We start from the raw sequence: 20,655 nt of genomic DNA, 5'->3' as shown, positions 1-20,655 counted from the left end.
AAAAAAAACATGTACTATAAAATATCTCAAATCTTTTAGTATAGACCTTCTGAAATTCAGAAAAAATAATAGTTACTGAGCACTTGTTCTGGACCATACAAATACTAAATATTTTACATTAATCATCTTGTTTAATCATCCCAGAAATCTGACAAGATAGGCACCATTTCTATTCCTCCAATATAACTGGGAAAACTGAAGCTTAGAAAAGCTAAGACTTTAGTGTGTTCTTGTTTGTGGTCTTTTGGGTAGTGGCCCAAAAGTGGGGCTGCTGGGTCATAGGGGAGCTTTGTGCTTAGCCTTCTGAGGAATGTCCATACCGCTTTCCAGAGTGGCTGAACCAGTTTACATTCCCACCAACAATAAAGCCACCAGCACAATAATGTTCATCGCAGCACAATTTGTCATAGCTAAAATTTGGAACCAACCCAGATGCCCCTCAGTAGACGAATGGATCAGGAAAATGTGGTACATATACACATGGAATTTTATGCCTCTATCAGAAAGAATGACATTGCCCCATTTGTAAGGAAATGGAAAAACTTGGAAAAAATTATACTAAGTGGAGTGAGCCAGACCCAAAGAAAATGGACTCTATGGTCTCCCTCATAGGGAATAATTAGCACAGGTTTAGGCAAGTCACAGCAGAGGATCACAAGAGCCCAAAAGCTATACCCTTATGAACACAAAAGATGATGGTAAGTGAAATGAACTCCATGTTATGGAAACGAGTGTTATATCACTGTTGTAATTACTTTCAACATGCGATGTGAAACTGTAGCTTCTATTATCGATGATCCTCTTGTATCCCTGTGGTTGTACCTGCACTATCTCTGTATCTTATCTGAGTACATTGGAAACCGTGTATACAAGCATTAGAACTAGGAAACTGAAAGGGAATACCAAAATTGAGAGACACAGGGTAAAAAAGACAAATGATTACAAAAGCAATACTTGCAAAACTGTTTAGTGTAAATCTACTGAACAACTCATGGGGGGAAAGGGGAAATGAGGGACGAGATAACAAACAGTACAAGAAATGTATCCAATGCCTAAAGTATGAAACTGTAACCTCTCAGTATATGTTTGACAATAAAAATTATAAAAAAAAAAAGAAAAGAAAAGCTAAGACTTAGCCAGGACACAGAGCTAGAAAGTGGAAGAACAAAGCCCAGAATGCAGGAATAAGCCAGGTGACAGTCCTTCCTCCACATCACTTCTTGAGCTAGACAGTTGTCATGCCCAGTAAAGCCCACTGGAAACAGGACAGATGTTAAGATAATACATGACTAATAAAAGGCGCATTGCCAGCAGGTAAAAATATCACACCTTCATGTCTTTTTTTTATTGCAGATAGGGACCATGAACTTATCATTAAATGAAAGAGCTTAACATAATGTTCTGGCTTGAGGATTTCTGTGTCTCCTGGATCCTCTCATACAATGTCAAGGGCAGAAAAAGCAATCACTAAATCAATTTTAGCTTTCCAAAGGAAGTCATATGAAAGTCATTCATTTCCTATTTAGCCTTTGTTCTCTTACTATTTATTTCTGTTAAAAAGATTGCCTCTCTTCATGATCCTCAGTTCTCTAAGGACCTTATTTGAGCATGTGAGAAGCAGCCCAAGTCTGTCTCACTCCTGTCACCTTTGTTTGCTTTTGCTTAGAGAATAGAACAGGAAAAAAGTGTGGAAAGGACACATTGGTTTTCTTTTCTAAACTGTGAGGCTATTTAAAGGTTTAAAGTTATCTTGGTTATATGCTAAGACTCTGCATTTTTAAAAAATGAGATTAAGTAGAGAAGTTGCATTTTAGCTAGATAGAGAAAAAAGAAAGGGAGAGAGAAAGAGAGAAAAAGTATGAATGAGGTTAAAGAAAGAAAATCAAGCCAAAATGCTGAGAGCTGGATTGTTTCCCAAACCTTCTCTAAAACAGAAAACCAAAATAATGTCTGCTATGGTCCCAGAGGTTACTGTACTTAGATCTGAAAGTTTCTAACAGAACCTGGGAAATCATTCATTCAAAGTTTTGGCCACTGTGGCCTTTGTTTAAAATAATATCTTCCGTGGAAGCATAAAGTGTAAAGCAGATTAAAGTCGTGCTACTTTGATGGGAGACTGATGGGGTTGGAGCCCTGCCTGGTGCTCTCCCCTCACTGTCTCCCAAAGGAAGCCTTGAAGGGGATCTGAGGAGCAGTCACTGCTTTGAAAGTTGTTTTGGCCACAATTCACTGTAAAAAATGCATTTTATTAAGTGACCCAGTATAGTATCCGTGCACAATTGTACACACAAAGCACACACACACACACACACATGCATACAGCACTAAAATAAAAAAAAATTAAAAGAAACATAGCTTACTCTTACTACATTTGATTATCACAGACAATTTTCATTTTAATTTAGTCTGTCTGATTTAAGAATCACTATTTCCAGTCCATTAGAATCAGTATCCATTAAAGGAGTTAGAAACACTGCATTCACTGACTTAATTTTCAAAATAATTCTATAGATGAAGGAACACTGGCACTAATCGGTGCTTCCTGTTTCCTCAAGGAACTGATGAAGCAAAATGCTTCAAGAAGTGGTAAGTAAAGGCCCTTGAGTTTGACTGTAGGCTGATTCACTTGGCCTAAGATGGGCTGATTCCCTTTGTATGGAGTTGCAAGTGCTGACCTAGAACCATGTCTGGTTTCTTCTTATGACAAAACATAGGACAAGCTGTCCTGGTTTCTGTCATGTGGGCTAGGGAAGTGAGAAAAGCCAGAACGGCATCACAAAGACATGGGAGAGATGCAGATCTCAGCCATACTTCTACTTTGACTTTTTTTTTTGTCATTAGTTTCAAACAATATTCTAACCCCCTTGTAACCAATTATTTTATACTAAAAATGGGGGGGGGAGAAGAGAGAAAAGGAAATAATAGCATAGTCAAATCAATTAACTTGATGACAACCTGTCATTGATATACATGCAATCCATTTTTGTTACAAAATGATCACCAATGTTAGACCCATTTACTGCTTTCCAACTTTAGGGTGTCACCTCGCCATGTCAATCCAGTTGCAGCCATAGGATTTAAAGGTTTTTTCCAACCTTTCTTCACTAAAGTTAAAATAAAAAAATTCATCTCCAATGCCATCTATTTAAATGTGTGCCCCTTTTCACCTTTCATGTGAGGAAAGGGATCTAAGAAGCACACCTTAAAAAAAATCTAGCCACAGAAAAACCTATACCAAGTCTTCAAACATACACACTTCCACACCCAATCACAAAACAGGCCTTTATAAATTTCCATTCTAAAAAATAAATAAGAGAAAGTAATAAAAAAAGATAAAGCCTTCATACAGAATTGCGGCAATTATATCCCCATAGCTACACTATAACCCAAAAGTTTGCAAAGTCTTTGATTATTGAACCATTGCTGAAGTGAATAATTTGCTTTTCACTAAGAAAACAAGCACATTCATTCTCACCACAATGGAGAGAGGCAGTTTTAATTAAACCTTATCAAAAGATGAATAAAGAATAAGCTCAATACCCATTCCACCGAACTCTATTTTCATCTGTTTAGTTTAAGCTTGCCATGTTCATGCAATAATTACCCACTGTCCAAGGAATGCTGGAGTTGTGTTAATGTTGGTAAAGATTTAATTAGCTCAATTATCTGGAGAGCATTGAAGTGAGGCTCGGCACAGTACAAATTTCTCCAGGCTTTATACATACCTCTGATCCAAAAACATGAAACTGAAATCTAAGCGAACAAAAGACTCTTACTTCTGTAAGTCCAATGTTGAAACAGTTCCATACTTCATAATTTTATTACTCCAATTACACCACACACACACACACACACACACACACACACACACACACATCTTCAGAAGTAGAACACAGAAGTGAAGGCTTATCTTGGTGTGTGTATGCTAACAGTGCCTGCAGTTAACTTTCTGGATCTGTACAGATGTTCTTAGAAAAATTAATTGAATTTGCCTTTTAGATAAATATTAACATCCGAAGTCCAGTCTTTTAAATTAAAAAAATTTTTTTTCAACATAACCTGTGTGTATTACCTTTTCTGGGAAAGCAAGGTATTTAAACAGCACTGAAAGCACAGCCACAGATACAACTGTTTCAATCTGTCAGACACCAGGGACCAGGCAGTAGGGTTCATTTCAAAACACAGATTGGCCCCACGCGGCCTGACCTTCCTGGTGGGAAAGTGAACACAGCACTGTGCTTGACAAGCTCGGCAACAAAGAGGTGTATTCAAGTCCCCCCAATTCAGACACGCTTCTCACAGGGAAATGCAAAGCAGGAGAAAGAAATGCACCAATACCCACAATTTATTTAGATCAGAGACAAGCATCTCAACCACCACCACAACAACAAAAAATAACATACTTAGGAAAGTAACAAGTAACACTTTATCACAGCCACTTCCAACTTCAGGAAGCTCTTATCTGGCCATTGCCAATGTCTTAGCTTCCAAGCTCTTCTGTGATTCCTACCTACCAGCATTCAAACAGCAGTGGGAAGTCCCAACTATGTACATCCTGATAAACGGTTTCCTAATTACTCTGCCAATAACAAGGGCATAACTTTTCTCCCAGAGCTGGCTTGTGTAAGTCTCTGTTTTGTTGTTTTGTTTTTTAAATGTTACCAAGTTTTGCCTTTATTTTGAAATTCAGACAGATATTTCTTCATGTGTTAGATAATACTAACAAATATTTTTCATTACATTTGTTATATATGTATAATCATCTAATGATGAAGTGCCAGAGATATAGCAAAAGGACCAACAGTTATATTAATAATGCAATAACATCAATAAAAAAACTCTGGCTAAATTCACTGCTACATAAAGCTACATACATGTTTTTCTAACTTTTAATGTCAGGTGTTACTGTATATCCTACTTTGTCAGTTGTAAGTAATGTGTATGTGTTAAAATATCACATTTTTGAAACAGTAAGTTCCACATGAAAAATCATAAATTTAAAAGTAACCCACAACTTTCCATATGATCCTTGTAAATACACTGCATTTTAAAACAATCTTAGAGTATGTTTTGAATGAATTTTTTTCGTAAGTATAAGAATTACAGGGTCTTAGGTTCAGACCAACTACTCAAGTTGAAGCAAGCCCTGACCTCTGGCCCGTAAATGGCAATATGACTTAGTGCATACACATGCATTGCAGACACACACTCCTCATTATATATGCTAGGTTATCAGAAAAACAATTCATATACCAGGGGTAAGGTCCACCGCTGGGAGGGCTCCATGCAGATATCCCCCACCTGTTTAAGTCTGTGCTGAGTACCTGTGTTACCTAAGTAATTGGCACATCTGAGGCAGTTACCTCCCCCTTCTCTGAGTTCACAGCCAATCCACCTGGCCATACCTCCTGTCCCTGCCCTAGATAAGGCAAGGCCCTTCCGTGGTTCAGCCCTTTACTCTCAGGCCATGTGTCATCTCAGCCACAGGCTAGTAGTTTGGGAATAAATTTTTCTCTCCTGCCTGAATACCATGCGGTGTTATCCTCCATTGGTTACCTACTTTAACAAACCTTACACCATGAAGTACATTACATTTTAAAAAAAGAATGCTGTGTTTTAAAAAACTGGACACAGACACAAATCAGAATCTTATCTTGCTAGATAAAGCTTGTCAGAAATTTTATACTGGAAAGTGTGTTAAAAAATTAACCTCAACTTTTTTGTTGTTGTTGTTGGCTGTGGGGCTTGAACTCAGGGTCTGGGTGCTATCCCTAAGCCTCTTGTTGTTCAAGGTTAGGGCTCTCCCACTTTGAGCATAGTGCTACTTCAGGTTTTTGAGTACTTAGTTGGAGATAGCAGTCTCATGAAGACTTTTCTGCCTAGGCTGGCTTCGAGCCGTAATCCCAAGATCTCAGTCTTCTGAGTAGCTAGGATTACAGTCATGAACCACTGGCACCTGGCTACCTCAACTTTTGACATAAAAACTATCAACCGAGAAAATTCTGTGAGGAAGTGGAGGCTGAAATGATCCATGGTAGTCCAGAAATAATTTTTTAAAAATCTATTATTGTTTCATTTTTGAGTCATCTCTTTTGGAAAGTGTATTAAGGCCTCCTTAGAGCTGGTATATCCTACAAAGTTATGAAGATTGAGGGTAGAGGTGGGTAAGGGAAAGATGGGTGCTAATGTTGAAAAGAGTGAAGTTGATCAAAGTGTATTATATTTGTAGATTGCTCTATTAAATGGCAAGTCCTTCATACTACTGCTACTTAAATACATACATACATACATATGTATACACACATATTTAAAGACAAAACACAAGTGGAGTTAAGTGTTTCTGGCCTGCAAAGACTTTTATAGTAAGATTCACTCAGTCTGGCTCTAAAAAGGCACCCTTGGAGCTTCAGAGTATTTTGTGCAAGAACAAAGGGCGCTTGGGTTTAGTCTGCAACACGAGTTATTTCTACCACACAAATTCCCTTCTTTTGTACTGGCAAAAGGGGATACTTTCAGTCCTCTGGGTTTAGAAGATCTTCAAACAGACAATAGTATGCAAACAGCCCTCAAGAACATAACTTTACTGGAACAACCTCAAGGCTGAGACCAAGGCTTTGAGAAAGGCCCCGTCAGCTGGTTTCCCTCTGCTCTTCACCCTGAACAAAGCCAGACTGACAATACTGAAATCTCCTTCTTTCTTTGGATTAAACCCCCTTTGCAGGAAAAGTATGCAAATGCTATCTGTGGCTCCCTTGTTTGAAGCAACTCTTACCAGCTATCTTTTCTGTCTAGCTTATCTGGTAGAACACTGACTGCCTAACCAAGACTAGCCTCCCAATTCAGCATCTCGCACAGCTATGACAGTCAGAATTGGCCTGCCAACACCATCTCTAAGAGGGGCTCACTTGTAATGAACTATTTTTGCATATTTCCTAAGGTATGGTAATTGTGATAAAGCCAACAAGTGAAACATTCATTCCGCTTCTTATTTACATATTTTTCCCTCAGCAATATCTTCCCTCTGCCTTTTTTTCAGTCCTACCTCCAATTTTGTTTTTTTCTTCTCCCTGGTAACATTTTAAATAAAAAGATGGAATGATGTTGGAAATTGGAAAATACAGAAGAGGCAGATCAAAAGGACATACTGAATAACAAAGCATTGCGTGGAAAGTGAAAAGCTACAAATGAAGTATGTTGTTCTTGATTAAACATATAAATACAGAAGTACACACTTGTATACATCTGAGTAGTTTTTTTGTTTGTTTGTTTTGGCTAGTCCTGGGGCTTGGACTCAGGGCCTGAGCACTGTCCCTGGCTTCTTTTTGCTCAAGGCTAGCACTCTGCCACTTGAGCCACAGCGCCCCTTCTGGCCATTTTCTGTGTATGTGGTGCTGGGGAATTGAACCCAGGGCCTCATATATATGAGGCAAGCACTCTTGCCACTAGGCCATATCCCCAGCCCCCTGAGTAGTTTTTTGGTAAAATGAACTTATAATAAGCCAGTTTTGGTTCCCACACATCTTTGTATATATACATAGTATAACAAACATTCTAAGAAAGTCATTTTCTTCATGTATGATTCTTTTCAAAATTAATTTTGAATTATAAAGGGTACAAAGAAAAGATGATAACTTTCTCTTATTTATCCTTAAGCTATAAACAAAACAGAAATAAAGTCAAGAATCCTAACTTTTTACCTTTTTCATATTGTTTCAGGTCATTGACAGTGGATTACTAAACACTTACGCTGGGAGGCATATCAACACCACCATGATCAACAGTATTTAGGGCATAATTTGAGATGACAGATTGTATTTACCTGGAAGACTTTTCATCAGTCATATGCTGTTTTGCTATGGCCCAGTGGAACAATCTGGAACATAGCAGTCTTTCTTGCAACATTACCAACCACTTAATCCACAAAGCACTGTTGTGGACTTAGACATAAGTATTTATGTGAGAATGTATATACTGTTTTGGGTATGGCTCAAGTGGTAGAGCACCCGTCCAGCAAGTTCAAAGTCCTGAGTTCAAACTCCATTACCACTAAAAAAAAAATCCAAACAAAAACCAAACGGATTGTTTGGCTAAAAAGACAAAAGAAATCAGGCTTCTGCAGACCCATTACAATAAGTAGGAGGTGAAGGATTCCCAAATTCTTATGGTGACATGGACATAACTACTTTAGCTCTTTCTGCTTTTGACTAAATTATGATTCCATGCTGTCACTTCATCCTCTGGATATTATTGTTTCTATTATTACTGTAGCAGCATTTCTCAGGGGTAGCAGAGAGTCCTTTTAATGTTAACTTCTAGGATGCCCTATGTTTATAAAATGATTGCAGTTGGCTTAGTTTAGGGCTTGTCATCATGTATCCAAAGAGTGTGTGGATGAGATGACATAAAAAAAACAAACCTAGGGCCATTACAGGGAACTGTGAGGTTGCATTCTATGGAAAGCCTACAATGGCTGTCCAATCACATATCAATGAACTTTCCTAACTGTACTAAAAATGTGTAAAACCATTTTCCTTGCTAAACCAAGAATGTAGAAGTTTAATGTCTTTCAGTTATATTTATTACACATAAATTTTATAAATACAACAAAATAGTCTTTTATTACATCATGACAATGTGTTTTTCCTATCATTACAATCATTGAAAAAAGTTATTAGGTTGTTTTAACAATATGACTAGAGATATAAGAAAAATGAAGACTTTGATTTTTCAATATTTTTTCAACTTTAAAAATGATCTTACATTTTTATACCTGAAAAACTAGTTGCCTCATTTTAGTTTTTCCCATTTCCCCTACACAGTGTCCAGATGTTTTCATCTACTGAATTCTGTACATTCAAAAACAACTTAAGGGTTTATTCATTTTACAAACAGATATGCTAACAAATAAGAAATATTCCTTCAACCAAAATCAAAAATGTATGTGAAACTTTTCAAGAAACATATTTAACACTTTTGTGATAAATGCTTAATTAAAGAACCCTATGCAAGCCACAGAATTGTGGAGTTGGGGGTTAAGTAAATTTTAACCCAAAGAAGAGGTTAAGTATCTTCTTTCAGGGTTGTTAAATGCTTCCTAAAGGATCTTCCAGCTTTAAGATGTTTTCATTTCTTCTGAATCTGACCAGAAATTCATACACATTTCCCCACAGGCAATCATATTAAAATCTAAGCTCTTTAGCATGTCATTTAAGACCTTTCACAACCCAGCTTCAGCTTACTTTTTTAGTCTCATCTTGGCTCACTTCCGGACACCTTGCCCTTTACCAAACCACTACTGGAAAATGTGGCACTGTGGGTGAGGGCTTCACTTCTGGTATCTGTCTCATTTGTTTGAAAACACCCTTCTCATCCTTCATGTTCATGCACAATCTAAGCCTCCTTTTGTTCTAAAGTACTTTCTTTGGGGAAACTGCTATAAACCCTGTCATCAAAAGTCATGATTCCCTCATTTGTCCTCTCATGTAGCTTCATACGAACTTCTAATATAACCTGACATTTAAATTGGCCATATTATATTCATAAACTGTGAGTATCTGGAAGCTAGAAGTTGTCCTCCTCACTACTTCTGCGTACAGCATCAATATAGTGGTTGATGAGAAAATATTTGCTATAAGACTAAAGATGATGATACGAGGAGGCAGTTGGATATTGATTTTTAGTCACAATTTAAAAGTATGTAATGGGCATAGATCATGTGCCATGCTAAGAGATGGAGGAGAGGAATACTGAAATAAAGATAAAATATGAAACAAGTTTCTGTACTTTGAGGCTTAGGTTGTAGTGAAGACAAACTGAATTGAAGAACTATATTGATGACTTCAGTAGAGAGGAACTGGAACTTTCTTTGCTCCTAACATTTGAAGAATAGCCACTCATTTATTCATGTCCACAAAATATATTTTCCCCTGGGCCACACATCTGGCCAAATTCCACGACTGAAGTTAAAGAATGTGGTGTATCCGTGTTCTAAAATCAGACACTCTCCTCTTTGTTGATGGCTCCTCTCAGTTTCCACTCATTTTATGTTAAAAGTCTTTAAGAACAATTTTTCTTTCCTGATGCTGAGATGAGGCAACCTTGTCCTGAGTTCCAGGAATCATCTTGAATTCCTTCTGTTTGACTGAGAGCCTATTGCAGAGCTCTTGTTTCTCTGACTTTACTTCCTGGTATCACACACTGGTATATAAGCTTTGTCTACCTTAACCTAGTGATCAGTGTTCACACTGACAGTGTGGCCATGTGGGTATCATGTATTAAAATGATGAAATGAGAAGAGCAGCATATCTTAGTAGTAGTCTTTCGCCAAACTCATAGACCCAGACTAATCATGAAAACAGTACTGTTAAGCCTGACCAGCAATTCATACACATTCCCTCATGGGCAATCACATTGAACATTCTACAAAATATCTAAGCAGGTGTCCTCAAAATCATGAAAAAAATCATCAAAAACAAAATCATGAAAATCAAAATCATGAAAAACAAGGAGAGGTTTGAGAAATGATCACAGATGAGACAAAGGAGACATGGGGATTAAATACATAGTGTACCCTGGATGGACTTCTGGAACTGAATAAGGACATGAGTATGAAAATAAATGTGATCCAAAAAGTATTGCAATGTGTCATATGGTATTTATATTAACTTCTTCGATATATGTGGCATGGTAAGAGAGAATGTTTGAATTAGAAGCTCTGTAATGGCTTTACAACTCAAGTGTAAATATGACAGTATTTCACAGTTAAAGACTTTAAGAAATACAACCCCCAGATATGACTGCTACTCATAATGAGTAGTTATTTTCGATTCTGAGCCCCAAAATTTATCCAGATTTTTCATGAACTGTGTTAGGAAAAGGTCCAAGTCACTTCTGGCAAGAATGTGCATTTATGCAGTGTCTCATCTGGCCTCTGATGAAAGCCTTTGAGTCTTACAATCAAGCTAAAATGGCATGATGACCTAGTATCATATGGCGAGGGGCTCTTAGAGGGGTCAAACTTACTGAGTATTAAGAGGAAAGTCAGGGTCCCAAACTAATACATACCAAAAGTCTTTTGGGAATTGGTCTATTCTAAACACACAGGGGTGCAGTAAATCACACTTTCCTGTGATTTTTCAGATGATACTTGTATAAACACAAACTTGTGTTTGTTGTGCCCCAGAGAATTTCATATATTACACTGACAGAAGTGGAGTAATTTTATATAACAAAAATTGTGGTGAAGGGTAAAATTTCTTCCAGGAGGAAAACGTTCCCTAATTAATTATTATGTTATAGTAAACATGCAACAGTGCAGTTACATAACAGTGCTTCTCACTGTCTGGTTTCAATACTTCTCTATACACTAAGTGTTACAGAAGACACCCAAAGAGCTTTCACTTACAATGATTACAACTGAACATTCAAAATTAAATTCGTTAACTTTAAGAATGCAACTAAAAGCCATTACATGTTAATGTCAAAGTGTTATTTTAATAAATGCCTATATTTTTACCAACATTTAATGAGAGGGTTTGCACTGCTTTATAATTACTCAACTATTTCTAATGTCTGGCTGTATAAAGGAGAACGGGGTTCTCAGATCTTCTTTTGTGTTGTCTACTGTGATATGCTATTTTAAAGGAAGCAAATGACGGTAATGACAGTAACATAGGCCTCTCTGAGAGAGGTAGATGGAAAAGGAAGAAGTATTTTAATAGCCCTTTCATATGTAGAGACACGTAGTTTATAATACATGTATTTATATATATTTATTACATATTGTTTGTAGAGTACAACACAACAAACATGGAAATTTCTTGAAGAGGAATATGAAACTGTCAATAAACTCTTTGTACTGTTATATTTTAAATCCATCAACTGGTTTTACATTTCAGTGACTATTTAATCCATGTATAACCTTTCTATCATCATGCTTTTGATCATTAGGAGAGTATTGATTCAATGGCTTAAAGAGATCTTTCAAATGTTGATATATTTCACTTTAGAGAGTATAAGAAAATCTAATTTGGTTATATCACTGGAAATCATATTAGAAAAGTCTTTTGGGAAACTGCTTTGCTCATAGTGGTAAATCAAAGTTTTCTATAGTTTCTTCAAATTCTATTTTAGTATTGAAAGTTCTAATGTTATCACTGGGAGTAAATATTTTTGGTTGTTTTTTTGAATGTCAAACTCAGGTTTTACTTATTTTTTGAGAAAATGTCAGGCAAACAGGGACTCGTTTCAATAAACATAAACTTTTGATCATTTTTTCATGTAAAATGTGTTCTAGGAAAAATATAGATAGTTCAGCTTATAAATAAAATAACTGGTCGAGGGCTTTTCCATGAGACAAGCATGGTAGTTAGATATACACTATCATTCCACTTATTTACTCAAGAGTAAGAACAGTATTAAGTGAAACTTGTAGTGAAGTGCGCATGCACATGCACATGCACACACACCTGCCCGTCCTAGGGCTTGAACTCAGGGCCTGGGGACTGTCCCTGATGAATTTTTACGCCCAAGGCTAGTGATCTACCACTTGAGACACAATTCCATTTCAAGGTTTTTGGTGGTTGACATCAAGTGTCTCACGAACTTTCCTGCCTGGGTTGGCTTTGAACCACAAACTCAGATCTCAACCTCTAGTTTAACTAGAATTACAAGCATGATTTGTGAGCACCTGGTCAGTTTTGTTTTTTTGTTTAGTTTTTAATTGCAGCTTTGGGGTGGTGAAGAACCTAGAGGCCAGGAATGTTATCTGGAACCATCACTTTGCTTTTGGCTAAGGAATCAGTGAGTTTCCTACCACTGCTTCGGCACCACCGGTGCAGGTGCCATGATTGCCCCATGTATAGAATAGGTAAGTATTCTTTCTTCTAAAGGGTGTTTTGACCCCACAGAGCTGCTGGAGATCTGTAGGGTATGTATAACCCTTTGAGATTTGTTGTTACAAATGACATTTATAGGGATGCCATGCCTTTTCTTAGAAACTACCCAAGGAAACGTATTTTAGGGACCTAAGGAGAATCCACAAACCTGAAGGGGATCCTGCTAGCACATGATCACTATCTACCAGTGATTCCTTTAGTTATTGGGAAGGAAATGAATTAAGAAGAATGCAAAATAGGGTATAGACTCTATAAAGTTAGTGAACACAAGCTGACTTTGGAATGGCTGAGTCGAGAGCAAGGAATGGGAGAAAGAGTAGACAGTAAGACTTGGCATATACAATTCTGCATAGTGAGCCACCCAGTGACAAGCAAGTCCTAAGTAAAGGACTTAACGATGAACTGAGCCTGAAAATTTAACTTCTCCCTTCCTTCCTTCCTTCCTTCCTTCCTTCCTTCCTTCCTTCCTTCCTTCCTTCCTTCCTTCCTTCCTTCCTTCCTTCCTTCCTTCTTTCCTTCCTTCCTTCCTTCCTGCCTTCCTCCCCCCTCTTTCTCTCCCTCCCTCCCTCCTTCCTTCCCTCCATTCCCTCCTTCCTTCCCTCCCTTCCTTCCCTCCCTCCTTCCTCTCTCTCTCTCCCTCTCTTTCATTCTCTCTCTCTTTCTTTCTTTCTGTTTCGCTTTCTGGTTGCTGTTGTTTTGCTTGTTTGTTTTGTGGTGCTAGAGATAAAACCTAGGGCCTCACAAAAGCTAGGCACATGCTTTATCACTGAGCCATATCCCCAGACTCCAATTTTTTTTTTATTTAAAGAAATATTAAAAATGTTTTCTCTCAAAAGTTTTTTTTTAAAATAAGTCTGTCAGTGGGGAAATTGAGGTATTGTGGTACAAAGTGTTAACATCAGGTGTACCATTTCAAAGAGAATCTTTTTGGAGGCCAGCTTTTAAACCACACAATAAAATTTCAAAATGAGAGAATGAATGGATTCACAGTGATGTTAAAATTTTTTGATTTGACAGAACTAATACTGCCATCTATTTTGACAGCTATATACTGAAGCTTAATTCTAAGCTTTCTATGCTGAATGCAGAATAGGAGGAATTTTGCACCAATGTTTTGACTGGGAGGGTTTAAGATTCCTATTCACAAGAGACAGCAGTCTGAGACTGCTTGATAAAACAAGCCTTGGCTATTTAATAATTGCCTCATAAAATGTCTCAATATTTAAGAGGAAAGAGAAACTCAAGGCAAAGACATTTTGAAAATATATGTTTTAACCAGAATCTGGATGCTAAGTAAACATCCTTTAGTGGTCAGCCCAAAGCCTTACAGCTGTGCATTTGTGACTTAAAATAACAAGATGAACATCCCCATGTGAAAGATAAATGATATCGTAAAAATTTCTTATCAAAAGAAAATACATTTTCTAATGGAATTTATGCAGAAAATGGCTTTATACTAAGGCCTACTGAATATATTATGAAAATAGCAGGAGCCTTAAATTCAGAGCTTAGTATGTATACATATTGGGAAATATGGCCCCTTTGTCATCACTATATCCTTTCTTTATAAGTTGCAGATTAATTTACATTCTAACTATTTCTCAGTTGCAGTGTTTATAAGTGTTATAAAATGGCTAAATCCATAACAAATTCTATGTGATCTGACATGTAGGCAGTAGTGCAATTAGAGACCTCACCCTTTAAACAAAAAAACAAAATGTAGATTAAAAATTTAACCATGTATCAATATGGCAGTCACATTCTAAAATACACATATCTGTTTTAATGAGGATTATATCTACATCTCCCAAAAAGCTCATGGTTGCCTCTATCAGTGGGATAACATGCGAATCAGGAATCCCAGTTTGATTTGTATGGCCTAGCAAACCACTGAATAGAAATACCAGCCCTGTTATAATTCAGTATGCAACTGAGCTAGTCTTCAACACTAGCAGAGGGGGAAAAATCCCTCTTATTCTCTATCCATTTCTGTCAAATTGCCACAATTGCCTAGATAAAACATTTGAGAGTATGTCAGCTTTAATTAATGTAACATGACCTGATCATTTCCACAGTTAAGAATAAAAAAGTTTGCATTCTTTAAATCCAAAGCTCAACCTGGAGATTATGCTAAGTTGCTTCATTCATAGTCCACACTCCCCTGCTTATGTCAGAAGGACAGCATTTGTCCCCTCTAGTGATAAACAAATTATACATGAAATCAATTCCACTTCACAATCATTTTCCCTATTGGGTATTATCTTTCCTTCCCTGCTCCCTCCAGTTAAGCCCACATCCTGTAACTTGCTAATGAGCTGAGGGCTTTCTGTTCCAGGTGGCACCCCCTGCCTGGAAGTCATGACATTTCCCATTTCGAATGCTGCTGGCATTTTTCGACAGCTCCTGCTAACTAGCCTTTTTGACCTGCACTAAGAGGAACTCATCTGATCGAATCCTCTAACCTGCCAATCATTCCAGCAAATGATCTTCACAGTCACTCCCAAGGCAGGAATGGAAGGGGGGAAAAAAGGAAAAGCTAGTGAGAGAATGAGGGAGTCTGCGAGGCTGCTGCTTCTGCAGCTACCTAATGAGAATACTTTAAGTCTCTGAGGCAGCTGAAACACTGAAAAACTGGTGGGAAAATTAGGACACAACTGAATGCCTGGCTCTGTAATTACTGATTTCTTTCCTTCCTGAGATCATTTTGAGAGCAACACCTCTGAGATGTGCCAGTTTCTAAAGAACACAAGAATACCCCACCTCACTCAGAGGAAACAGATTTATTTCTCCTGCCACTATCAATATGCAATTCTCATAATCCCATTCTGTCAAACAGCATCCTTTGCAGAATTAATTATATGCTATAAGCTCGTTAAGTGTGCATTTGTAAACTAGGGATGATTATAATGTTAGTCACAGGGAAGAAAAGCCTTCTTTTTTTCTCAGGCATATTTTAAATATTGCCACTAGTTATGGGTGTTGTTTCTGCACATATTCACATAAAAGGGAACAGGTATGGTGCAGGTTTATACTGGGCTCAGAGAGGATTAAATTTTTGACATCAACAAAACAGGATAATCTGGGCATCCTTAACAGAGGTAAAATATTTTTTTCCACTCAGATTTGTCCTGTTTGTATAGAGTCAGTTTCTTTAAATTATATTTTTTAACTTCCTAGGCCCCCAGCTCACAGAAAATCCAGTTACTACAGGAAGAAAGATCTACTAGGTAGTTAAATTGGCAATGGATCATGACTCTAGGATCTTAATATAGACTACATTGGTTGACCAAGTGATGATACTACATAATTGTGTTTTATCATTCCACCATTGTATGAAATAATGTAAAACAAATACTTTATATAATTTAATTGCACACGGTAATCATACATCTTTCCTCATTTATGGTAATTAGGCCACTAGTCCCATTTACAGTAATATGTAATTGAGGGTATATTACTAATTGCATAGTGAAAACAATAATCCAGAGGAACTGAAAATCCAAGGGCATGATACATAATACAAGCTACATTAAAAGAAGGATGATCATTTTCAGGGAAAAATTTCACCCATATATGTATGTTTACAGTATTTTTATTACAAGCTTGATGATGTTGATTGAGAGGTAAATTTTTACCAACTTCTTGACATTTTCTTATTTTTGTTCAAGTCTCTATATATTTACTATTTCCTTAAGTAGAAAAGTAAGTCCTTTGACTAAGCTACAGTATTATCTTAACAACTCTAGGACTGTTTAAAAATTATTCTGTATTTTCTTCTGTGTGCATGTGTGGAATGTGTGGGTTGACAGAAGGTTGGCTACCTTAAATTCCAGAAGAGACTTAGTAAATTATACATTTATACAACCAATTGATGCTCTTAAAGTCTTACTCACCGAAGTAACTCAGTATGACAAATATTTTGGTAATTATTATTGTAATAATTTAGCTAAAATGTTTAACTTCATTTATTATATTCTGGTTCTGTTTTTACACTTTTTATCTGTGTGCAGAATTTTAATACATCTACAGTCTGAAGCCTTCAGTTTCCTCATAGGGCCCAATATTTAGCCCTCCTTGATTCCATCCTCCTATTTCTACCCCAAACAAAGCTCCCACTCAAGGAATATTTCAGGATGTGTATTTGTGGGAGAATGAAGATAAGTTTTTGAGCTTCTTTCTGCCTTCCCTTCTCAATATTGTCATTTAGACATTGTCCTCCTTGCATTCAAATGTCACTTCACACTATCAGCACACTTCAGCTCAAACAGCCTCCTTTCATGCTCAGACACTTCTTAGAGTACCAGCAGACCACAAAGACGGTCTAGTGGGATGCAGCTGCTATCCTGGTATTAATAATACAATACAGTGCACTTAGGGCATAGACGATTCTCTGTACATCCCAAATCCATAAGAACCAACATTAAATTAAAGGGGAAAACAGGTAGCTAGATGGGGTATAACTGTAAACTCTGGGTGAATGCTAACTTCTAATAGTTTTGCCAAGCATTATAATAGATATCTTGATTGCCAGCCATACCTATAACATGTCTTGTGTCCACCATCTGTCAGAAAAGAAAGCATTGTTCCTATACTTCTTGCTGTTGGCTAAACAGTCCCTAAGAAATTCATCTGGGTGTTAAAAATCCAAAAAATATAAACTGTAGGGTTATATTCTCAATCGTCCCCTGACTCCTAATTTGAAAGCTCATTTAATCTGGAAGAGGTGAATCACAGAAGTATAGACAATTTTCAAGGCTCTATGGGCAAATGAACTCATGTATGAACCAACAAACTAGTTTTCTTTCTTTTGGCATTTTCATTTTAAAATTTCTCCAATCAGAGATTGAAAATGGAAAGGTGACTCTAAAAAGCTATTGTCAATGTTTGTAATTTGAAAAATTCACACTGAACTCTTTGTTTCCAAGATAATCCCCATGACATAGTTAAAGATAAAAACCAGCATGTAGTGGGAGAAAAATAAGGGAGGAGGTAACAGGTTTGATACTCACTAACTTATGTATGTAGCTGTAACCCCTATGAACATCACTTTGACAATAAATAAATCAAATTTTAAAAACCCAGCATGTGAAATATATATGTATATATATAATTTTGAAAAACTTTGTGTATATATACATATATTTGTATGTGAGAGGATTGGGGAGAAAATAAAAAGATGACTATGATAAAGCAAAAGTAACAAATATAAAATGTGAACATTTAAGGAAAGTGACTGAATGTTATCAGGATTCTTTACACTATTCCTGAAACTTCTCTATAGATCTAAGTTCATGTTAATATATTAAAAAAAAGTCCTAAGTACTTTACCAATGTCCTCTGGGTAAAGCAGGATGTAACTTTATTTTCACTGTGCTTTCTGACAATCCTACTACATAATTACACAGATCAGATGTCTAATGAAGGTCTGAGTCTTCTACTCTCATTCATAGAGTTGGGGACAGGGGCAGTGACAGTGCAGAGTACAGAAAAGATGTAACTCCAAAAAGGAGTGAAGAGGCAAAGGGAGAGAGGGTACAGCCTTTTGTGGCCTTGTTGAATTAGAATTTGAAGGAGATAAGAGATCCTTTGGCACAAAGGATATAAAGGGAGATAGAAGTAGATAAGAAACAACTATATTCTAGCCTCTTCTCCACCTAGGGTTCATAGTATATGTCATGCAGTTAGGGCTTAAAGTATGTCAATTATCCAAATAAGATGTATTTTTCAATATGTTATACTACAGGAACACTGACAATAACCAGGGATTTTCTTTTCAGAGAAAACCTGTGAAGAACAGTTCAATTGTTTCTCCTTTACTGGCAGTATCAAATACATGGGGCAACAGAGGTAATAAAACTGTGCTTGTTCGATAGGATCATATAGAAAATAACAGTTGTAAAGACAAGACAAAAGAAAACACCAAACAAATAAACTAAAAAGAAATCTTGTAGCTACTGAAAGAAACCTAGAACTAACATGAAGTTTTATACCATATTATGTTCTAATGAGCATTGTCTTCTTTGGTATCTGTAGTTGAGAAAATTGTCATGACCTTAAAACAAAACAATGTTAGTCAGTGGCCATAGATATCATCCAGAGAAGATCTCACAAGTGTCACATACTAAGTGTTGATATGCTATCAACACTAGGGTTTCCCTCTGTACTTACCTGATTTGGACTTCATAGTACACAAGCCAGACCAAGTGCTTTGCAGCTACACTATGCCACACAGAGGCTTGAGATGGCTAAGCAGGAGCTCTCTTTTGAGAAGATCTTTTGCATAGGATGGCTACCCAGATCCCATAGAAGCTGACTGAATCGGCTTGGAACCTGACCTAGACCTGACCTGGCCAGTAGTTCCTTTTGAGTGGCAGGATCCAGAAGCCTCTCTCTCTACTTCCTGTTACTGTCTAAACCAAACAGAGGCATTCTTGAGGAGGGTTTGGACTGAAGAGAAAAAGCTCAGTAGCAGACAGTCCCAGAAGTAGACGGACAAAGGCAAGTAGGAGAAATATTCTTCATTAGCATTATACAGTAGAACACTTTGTGTCGTCTACCTAAGCTATTTGGCAGTGTAGTTGGTACCACATACAGCTATTGAACACTTGAAATATAGTGATGCAACTGTGGGCAGGAACTTTTAACTTAATTTACACTAATTAAGGATTACATTAAGGATTACAATAGGTACGTATTGCTACCATATTGGACAGCATGATACTGTTCTCTCTTAAAGCAAAGCAACGAATAAAATAAAGGAAGAACCAAAGGAAGGAAGGAAGAAAGGAATGAAGTGAAAAAGGGAAAGGGGAAGGAGCAACAGAATTGTTTTACTTTATATGACAGAGCACTGATTATTTTCCTAGTTTGTCTTTACCCTATTCTAATCTGAAAAATTTAATCATTTTACTTCTTAAATATGTAATTATGCAAATGTACTTCAGATTTCACTATCTGTGGTTCAAAAGCCACCTGCTACAGGGTCCTCTTGGATTTCTTAAAAATGCAGATTCATGGGCCCCAGAAAATGCATTTGAAAAATCTAGCATAAGTCTCATACTCTAGTTGGCACTGCTCAAGTCTGAAGCAGCAGTATGCTGGGTTTTGTCAAGAATCTGGTCGTTAAAACTTGATGTCATTTAATTAAGATTTCTTGAGCAATCAATACATTAAATAAATATAACAAATACATTATAATCTCTTTACCTAAGTGGAATTCTAGGAAATCATTTAATGGCCAAGACAAGCATAAAGTGTTTAGCCATTTTCCATTGTCATGATTCTTAAATAATGAGGGCAGGCCAAGAGAATATGCTAACATGCAAGGAGAAGATCAACACTGTGTGCACACATCTGACCTCTTGCACTTGAACCAAACAACATCGTTTCATTCATTAGACAGACATTTATAAATGTACTATGAATTGAATGGGAGCTGAAAACCAGCTGATTCATCGACATGTTTCATAAAGAACACATACTATTTCAGAAACATAATAAAACAGATGTCCAAAAAAGTAGCAGCCATTCAGTAAAAGGAGAAGTAAACAGCAGCCACTTTAGAATGACTGGAAAATTAAGTTCAACATAGGGACACATTGGATATCATCTGAAGCAAATATAAGTGATACTAAGGAATGTAGTATATTCAGTATATCTTCTAATCTTTTCATTTGGGGAAAATACCAATGGATATTTAAGACTTTCTCAAACTTAGAAAATCTTGCCCTTCAATGTTGATCAAATGAGTGGGCACAAT

At 36.8% G+C, this 20,655-nt stretch overlaps 1 protein-coding gene across 5 annotated transcripts in view; it reads right to left on the bottom strand.

The window, feature by feature from the left end:
- The window catches only part of Cdk14 (cyclin dependent kinase 14), a 511,316-nt gene that overhangs the window by 53,852 nt on the left and 436,809 nt on the right, over positions 1-20,655 (bottom strand). The window contains exon 15 of one of the 5 annotated variants that reach the window (XM_048339984.1): positions 11,405-11,415. The exons of the other annotated variants lie outside the window; for them this stretch is intronic. The gene's annotated coding sequence lies outside the window, so the exon portion shown is untranslated. Of the gene's footprint in view, positions 1-11,404; positions 11,416-20,655 lie in introns of those variants that run through there. 5 annotated transcript variants of the gene reach the window in all.

This window comes from Perognathus longimembris, chromosome 2 (genome assembly GCF_023159225.1).
Source record: "Perognathus longimembris pacificus isolate PPM17 chromosome 2, ASM2315922v1, whole genome shotgun sequence".
Taxonomy (NCBI): domain Eukaryota; kingdom Metazoa; phylum Chordata; class Mammalia; order Rodentia; family Heteromyidae; genus Perognathus; species Perognathus longimembris.
This window is presented reverse-complemented; position numbering and strand designations above follow the sequence as displayed.